This window comes from Cucumis melo, chromosome 10 (assembly GCF_025177605.1).
Source record: "Cucumis melo cultivar AY chromosome 10, USDA_Cmelo_AY_1.0, whole genome shotgun sequence".
NCBI lineage: Eukaryota > Viridiplantae > Streptophyta > Magnoliopsida > Cucurbitales > Cucurbitaceae > Cucumis > Cucumis melo.
Genome location: NC_066866.1, coordinates 19,111,725 through 19,120,398, shown reverse-complemented (window position 1 = coordinate 19,120,398; position 8,674 = coordinate 19,111,725). Strand labels below are relative to the sequence as shown.

Below are 8,674 nucleotides of genomic sequence, written 5' to 3'. Positions count from 1 at the left end.
ATTAGTCAAGACAGACAAAATAGTAAAAAGTCAAAATATTGACTTTTGACTTGAAAAATCAAGCTTTGACTTTGACTAGAATGGTCAAATGACCAGATTGCCCTTGGACTAAAGTTAGTGGGAAAATCCAACATTTTGTTGGATAATCCCACTAACACTTAGTGGGACAAATGCTTACATAAGATGTAAACACATAGTCCATTAAGATAAGTGAAGAATGAAATATTGATCTTTAGTGAAGTATTTTCATGCATTTTACAGTAATGTTTTTAAAAAATTAGTTTAAAAATTCATTTTCAAATTTTTTTGAATTATTCTTAGAAATTATTCATTTTTTTCACAATTTATCACACCTCTCTCTCATAACCAAAAGTTGGTTTCTTCCTTCAAATTCTATCTCCTTTTTCATCACTTCCTATCTTATTTCCTCCACCTGACGGGTCATACAACCTGGTTCTAAGTCAAGAGAATAGCCGGTCAACACTAGTGGTGGTTCTGGTTCATGTTCGTGAGGAGATATTGAGGATCAAGAGGCTTAAAAGATAAGTTTTTCTATAAATGTTAATCTCTAAAGAGTTTAGATGCAATTTAGAGTAAGTTTTGATCGGGAGGTTGGCGTGTATCGTATTCCATTCTATTTTATTGTGTTTTAGTGCTGTAATCACAGGATTTTAGACAAAAGTAGTGACACTCGATGATATAATGATTATGCGAGGAGACGGGCTCAAACTATGTGGTGATAAACAGTGCAATCTAGGCGACATGATGCACTAGCAGACATATTTGGTTGGGGCAAATGTCAAAAAAGGGATAAAATGATGTTTGCGCGACGTCAATATAGCTTTTCAAAGGCATTAATGACGCGTGGAATGTCCTGTAGCATCAAGCCTCGCCTATAAATAGAGCCTCTAACTTCATAAGAAGGTGTGCACATTTGGCCAGATAGCAAGTTCTTACACCGTCCGTCTTCTCCCTTCCCTTGAGTTTAAGGTGAGAGCTTAGAAGAAGAGAGAGAAAGACCCTTCATCTTTCATCTCATCAATAGGTAAAAATCAAAGCTAAGAGTATGAGAAATCAGACTCTGCAATGTAACACCTTCTCTTGTATTCTAGTTTACATTTTTCTTGTATTGTTTTGTAAGATATACACTATGGCCGAGAGGCCTAATGTCACTTTTCTTTACTTATATCTGTCGACTCTGCTTAAAACTTTAATATGATGAACTTGCCAACCTCGTATATAAACTATTATACATGCACACAATGAAGCGAATCCTAGACTAATTATATACGTGCATGAAATGTATCTCGAAAATAACTAATTTCACAGGTAAACCTAGAGACACCTTAACCAAAATATAACCAACAAAGGTTTATACAACCGCAGCTCCTAAAACTTACACAAACTGTGGAGTATCTATATCATACAAAGATATATACATTATAATACAACAGACTCTTTGCATAACTCTAACCATGTACTGGCAATCGATATCGAAACTTCAGCATACTAAGGCAATCTATCAGGCGCTAGGAACTCGATCTCTACCTGGAAAGAGTGTAAAACATTTTGGAAGGGTAAGCTATAAAGCTTAGTGAGTGACTCAATTTAAAACTAGAAATTTAAAAGTAAGAGCACGTGAAAGCTTACACTTATAAATCTGTTTATACAAGTCGTAAACATAGACGTATAATCGTAACAATAGCTTCCTTAAATACTTAGTATATACGTCATTGAAATCTAGCAAGGCCTATCAAGTATATCAAAATATTTTAACTAACATGACAAATCTACGTTGTGTAAGGTACAACCAGTACAACAACGTTTACAAGCTCTACGATGTAGTGGGACCCGTCCAGCACTCACGATAGCATCGTTGTTACGGAGTACACTCAACGTCAACAACGGAATGTAACCTGTGTGCACACGTTACCATATCGCCTCGGGCTCAACACCTCAGTCATGTAGTTAATAGAAACATCAAAAAAATCGTATGAAAACATTAAAACATGTATGTTATCCTTTTCTTTCGTAAAGCTGAAACTTACTTAGATTATTCATGAAAAGCTGTAGTTCTTAAAACAAAACTTGGTAACTCATACTTTGTTTGAAACACAATGGTTCAAATAATTTCCAGATATTCAATAATCACGTGCTAGCATAAACATTCAGTAAGAATTCTAGTCTCGAAACTCATAATTGAAAATAATCATAGACTTCAAATGATCTTCAATGCTTTGTAAATAAACGTGTAGATCAGTCAACCATAGTAAATATTTAGGAGGAAGAATACTTTTTAAAAACTGGTTTTGGTCACTCACAGTCTTGGACTAGTTTCCCGATGTGTAAATCCGACCTATTTCCTCTTGGCTGTCAAACAACCAGAATCGAGTATTAGAAACTCAAATATTACGATCTTCAAATTTTATGTTTAACATGGCTCACTAAGGATAATGCTAAAGAAGTCCATCTTAAAAACAATAAGCCATACTCAACACAATTCTCGGAATTTTCCACATTCGTAGCATGAAATTCAAATGATCATAACTCTTCCAATACTTAACCAAAATGAGATTTATTTATATCAAAATCTTCATTTTGAGGTCCTCTAAAACTTACCTCAAGACATATAAATCTGATTTCCTGTGAATACACTCAGATAACAGTCGAAACAGAGCAACTTCAATAATCGTACGCACACGACCCCTTTAACTTGTTCATACAATTTAACTTATTTTTTGTCGTTTTGGGTTCATAATTTCTTCATGAAAGTTGTAAATTGAATAAGCTTTCCAACCATGCCAAATAGAGATCCTAACTCCATCGGTACTCTCGGCAAAACAAGAAAAACCAGAGACCTCCTGAAATCGCGTGAAAACCAGCTGCCCTGTTTTCTTCATCCAAAATCTCCCAATGAACATCCAAATTTGCTCAAACTTTATTCTTAAAATTTGTTTGAAAATGAATTAGCTTTCAGTAAATGTAAACCTTACCTCTTAATTCTTTTTTTGTAGCTCGGAATCAATAGAACATTAGAGGTGTGCTGTGTGAATCAATTTCTGCCAAAGATGAAGCTTTGCTTGCAATTCCCTTGTCTTCCTTCAACAAAACTTCTTGAACTTCTTCTTCCTTTCTCAGCATTCTTCCCTTTGAAATTCCTCTGAAAGTTGGTGCAGAAATGGTAAAGAAAGTGGTGGAAATGGATGGAGAAAATCTTAGCGGTGGAGGGAAGAGAAGAAGAAAAGTAAAATGAAAATTTTCTTCTTCTTTTTCCTTCCTTTTATCCTTTCTTTTCTTTTCTATTTATTTTACTTAATAAAAAAATTAAATATATATAATATGTATATATATATATATACTTAATTTCCATTTTTCTTTTTTTCATTTCACATAAAAAAAAATAGACCAAGAAAATATCGGGTTTACAACTAAAGTTATTTTTATTAAAGAAATGCATTTCTTCTTTTATTCTCCCATATTTCTTGCACTTTCCATGTTCAATCTGTTTGATTAGCTAGCGAGCAATGAAAAGTGTTTTTAATATTTAGAGAATCAAAATGTATGTACTATGAGTTTTGCAGAGTTAAACGTATATATCTAAGCATTATACATTTAAGAGAAGAATAATGATATAGAGTGTGATTGCCTGACAAGTGAGAATTAGCATTTAGCTAAGCGAGTGGCGAGAAGATTTTAGCGATACAATCTTATTCCTAAACTCGTCTTTTGCATACATTATTGAGAGGCCAATGTCTGTGGTGATAGCACCCAGAGGTTTTTCGACTTAATAAAGGATAAATTACTACTAGCACATTCAAAATGATCAGATATAAATCATAGCTTAACTTTGTGTATTTGTATCTCGAAAGGTGAGCAAGTATGGTAAAAGCACCAAGAGGTTGCTTGTCTAAATTCAGAGTTAATATATGCTTTGTATCACCTTAAGTATTAAAGCACAATTCAATGTGTTTAGATAATTAGACCATTCCTTCATCGCCCCGCCTAGAGATAAGTTCAATTTCCAATTGCCATCATGTTACTATGACCACCTTGCACCTTAGTGTAGATAGTAGATTAAGAATATATTGTGGGATACCTTTTATTGTATAGTTACACTGCATGATTTAGTGGCGCGATAAGATAAGTAAGAGCTTAAATTCCCTGTGTTTGATACTGGACTTACCAGGAAACATCTCTTCGCTTGCACTTGGACGATAAAGGAGCAAGCTTGCATGACATGCATATATTTAGAAAGCTAGCAACGTATGGATAGGAATGTACCTTTTAATGTATAACCTCATTCATTTGCCTTTAAGTCGCTCACTTAGAGCCTAACATGACAAATCAGTGAAGAGAAACTTATTCATAGATTAAACAACAAACAAAATGCAAACCCTTATGAAAGGAACCAATATTGATGAAGATGAAGAGGATACAATGGAAAGATTCCTTGGAGGAATGAACTGAGGTCCTATTTGATGTGTTACCTATGCATGCTGAAGATATCTTGCTTAGGCGATCATGGCAACTTGGTTGAAAGGTTTTATATAATGGGTACTTGAATAGGTATTCTTTTACAAAAGATGGGAGAAAAACAACTCTTGTTCCTTTATGTTCTAATGAGGTATTTTCTAATCAATTAAAGTTAGAGAAGAAAAAGGAAAGAAGTTGAAGAAAAAGAATTGAGAGAGAAAAAAAAAAGAGGTGAGTGAAAAATTAGATAAAAATCTACCAAAAAAAAAAAAGAATAGAGTGAAAATATAAAAGAAAAATGAAAAGAAAAAAAAAGGCAAGGTGTGTTATTTGGCAAAATTGAAAGAAGTGAGGAGGGCAATGTTTTCCTAGTGTGTTTCAATCTCTTTTGCAGGAATTTGAAGATGTATTTCAAGATGAAGCTACTAAATTAGGATTACCGCCTATTAGAGGTATTGAGCACAAGATAGAGTTCATTCTCGAGACTATCATTCAAAATAGACCAGCCTATAGAGCAAATCCAACTGAGACAAAAGAAATTCAAAGGCAAGTGGAGGAGCAACTCATGGAAAATGGGTATGTACGCGAAAGCTTGAGCCCATGTTCTGTATTGGTCTTATTATTGCCAAAGAAGGATGGAACTTGGCGCATGTGTGTGGATTGCAGGGGCGTCAACAAAATCACTATAAAGTATCTTCATGCTATTCATAGGCTAGATGGTATGCTTGATGAATTGCATGGTTCATGTTTCTTTACAAAGATTGGTTTGTTGTCCACATATCATCTAATTAGAATGCATTCTGGGGATGAATGGAAAACTGCCTTCAAAACTAAATTTGGATTGTATGAATTACTTGTTATGCCTTTTGGTCAAACTAATGCTCCTAGTACATTTATGCGTTCGATGAATAATGTTTTAAGAGATGTTTTGGGAAAATTTGTTGTTGTTTACTTTGATGATATTTTGATTTATTCAAAGACTTTGATTGATCATGAGAAGCATGTTAGCACAGGGAAACATTAACTACAATTAGAAAAGAGAGGCTTTATGCTAATTTAAGCAGATGTAATTTTTGCATGGAAAAGGTTAACTTTCTTGGCTTCATAGTGGGTAAAAATGGAGTCAAAGTAGATGAAGAGAAAGTTAAGGCAATTAAAGAATGACCAACCCCCAAAAATTCAAGTGAGGTTAGGATTTTCCATGGTTTTGCTAGTTTCTATAAAAGATTCATCAAGGACTTTAGTACTATAGCTGCTCCTTTAAATGATTTAGTGAGAAACATGTGAAACATGTTGCCTTTGATTGGGGAGAAAAGCAAGAGAAAGCCTTCAAAGAACTTAAAGAAAAATAGACGAATATACCATTCCTTTTCTTGCAAAATTTTGATAAAACATTTAAAATTGAGTGTGATACAAGTGGGTTGGGCATAGGTGTTGTTTTGATGCAAGACAGGAAACCTTTAATGTATTTTAGTGAAAAACTAAGTAGGGCAAGTTTGAACTACCCTACTTATTATAAAGAGTTGTATGCTCTAGTTCGTGACTTGTAGGTATGGCAACATTATATTACCTTTGGCCAAGAGATTTTATGATTCAGGCTGATCGTGAAAGCTTGTAGCACCTTAAGGGACAAAGAAAACTAATGTAGGCATGCAAAATGGGTTGAGTTCATTGAAACATTTCCTTATGTAATCAAATATAAGCAAGGTAAAGACAATGTAGTAGCCGATGCTTTGTCAAGAAGGTACAATCTCTTTACTTCTCACTATAAGAAATGAGAGATTTTTCAACACATAAAAATGCGTCGGGGGATAAGACGTCGAGCCAAAGGCCTATTTGATGCCATTAAGTATAGTCGGGGTAGGGAAAATACATTATTTAATTATTCACCTTCCCCGACGTCACATGCATGACGTCGGAAATGGGCATCAATGTTTTCGATGCCATTGGTAATGCATCGATAATGTGGGGCATTGTTCCCAATGCACTACTAATTGTGTCGAAAATGGTGAACAATTAAATAATTTATATCTTTTTTTCATGATGTGACATGCATGGCATCAGGAATGGGCATCCATTTTTCTGATGCCATTAGTAATACACCGGTAATGTTAGGGCATATTCTCGATGCCATTTGTAATGCGTTGGGAATAGTGGGTTTTTTAACGTTTTCGATGTGCATCGGAGGAACCCTTATAAAAAATCATCCTTCAGTTCTGTACATCAGAGAACCGAAAAATGAAGAGAGAAACGAAAGACCGAAGAAGAAGAAGAGGAAGAGAAGCTCGTCGTCGTTACCCTGCCGTCGTTCATTACTGTCTGTCGTCGCTCGTCCTAGTTCTAGTAAGTATGTTAGTTTTAAATTTTGTTTAGTTTAGAGTTAGTTTAGTTTAGTTTTTTGTGTTTTAAAATTAGTTTTAGGATTTTGATTTTGAAGTTAAAATTTTGAATCATGTGGGTCAAAAATTTTAAAAATTTGAAGGGGGTGGGGGGTTAAATTAAAATTTTGAAGTTGGGGAGTTGAGTTGAATTGAAAATTTGAGGGGGATGGGGGTTTAATTGAAAATACGAAGAGGGGTGAGAAGGGGTTTGAATTGAAAATTTGAAGGGGTGAGGGGGATTCAATTGAAATTTTTAAGGGGTTGGGGGTTTAATTTAAAATTTGAAGGTAGTTGGGGGTTTGAGGGGTCATGGTTTAAAATTTGAAGGGAGGTCTTCGTGAAAACTTGAGAGGGGTGAGGGCTGTTATTATTTTACAATTTTTGTAATTTGTGGTTGAGATTTATTTTGGCTATGGTAGCCTTTAGTTCAAACTTAGTTGTTTATTTCTTAGTACTTTTAAAGTTATTTGTTGTTGATTTATTATGACTATCCTGCAGTTATGGTAGTTTCGAATTTGTTAGTATTTCTGAAGGTTTGAAGCTGTGGTTGGTAGCTTGTAAAGTATATATGTTGGAAGGGGTAGGTATGTTGTAAAGATTGAAGTTGTTTGTGGTTAGCTTGTGGTGGCTATCCTGCAGTTATGGTAGCCTCTATAGTTTAAACTTAGCTTTGGTGAAAAGTTTAGGAGATTAGGCATAACTTCTTAAGGAGAGTAAGTTTAAGGTTTGAGAGGGGGAATATACAACTAATCAAACCTATTTATGTTTTAGGGGCTTTAACGATGGACAAGGGTTTGATGAAGTTTAGTAATAAGTTTTCCATTGAGTATAGAGAGGGAGTGACTCAATTTTTAGAGGTTGTCAAGTTTCAAGTCAATGATTATGAACGAATAAGCTGTCCATGCAAGAGATGTATGAACTCAAATTGGAACTCATTAGAGGGTGCGGAACAACATCTACTTAATATTGGAATATCCCCCTACTATACAAAATGGGTTTGTCATGGAGAGTCAGTTAATTTGCATACAAGTACAGAAAACTTTGATGAAGGAACTCGTAGTAACGCTTTTGATGAAGGAACTAGTAGTAGCCACTTTCATAAAAGAAAAATGAAATGTTTAGTATGCTGAATGATTTACAAGCTCCGATTGAACAGGAAGAGGAGACGGAGGAAGGTCGTTAGGAGAATGAAATGTCATGCAATATTGATTTGGATATAGAACAAGAGACAACCAACATATTTCAGGACTTATTGAATGAAGCACGTTGTGAGCTGTACCCCGGTTGTTCAAAATTTTCCTCCTTGAATTTTCAAGTTAAGTTAATGCATGTCAAGATTCTCAACGGTTGGAGTAACAAGTCCTTCGACATGTTGTTAAAACTATTAAGAGTAAGGTTTCCAATGTGTAGCACTACTATCCCTAGTTCATGTTATGAAGCCTAACGAACAAGGTCAAATAAAAAATAAACAATTGTTTTCATGCAGAAGCAATCACGAACGAACAAGGCTACTAGACAAAAGCAACCTTACAATCATAGCAGCAGGTCTAAATTGTTTCTACAACGACAGTATGAGCCACTGAGCAACGAGGTCAGCCAGTCGACCACGTGGAGTTGTTCAAGCAAACACACATTCGAGATGATACATTTGTTTTGCAGGCCGCTGAGGATGTGCATGCATATAAGTTCAAGCAATACTTTTGTCTTATTATGTATTTTTGTTTAAGTCTTAATAACTTAATTATGAAATTTGTTGCAAAATCAAATGCTGGAACTCTAGCCCCAACCTAACTTAGAAGGTTCTCAGTTACTCTCTGGGG

The 8,674-nt window shown here is 34.8% G+C and overlaps 1 long non-coding RNA gene across 2 annotated transcripts; it reads right to left on the bottom strand.

Annotated features, from left to right (window-relative positions):
- Positions 1-2,559: 2,559 nt before the first annotated feature.
- On the bottom strand, positions 2,560-3,249 carry LOC127151330 (uncharacterized). Of its 2 annotated transcripts, none has more exons than XR_007824231.1 (2): positions 2,994-3,249; positions 2,560-2,894 (listed from the first exon to the last, which is right to left on the bottom strand). It is a non-coding gene; the product is annotated as an uncharacterized LOC127151330 (long non-coding RNA). The 2 variants fall into 2 exon arrangements; XR_007824230.1 differs by having other exon boundaries at positions 2,560-2,887.
- Positions 3,250-8,674: the final 5,425 nt, after the last annotated feature.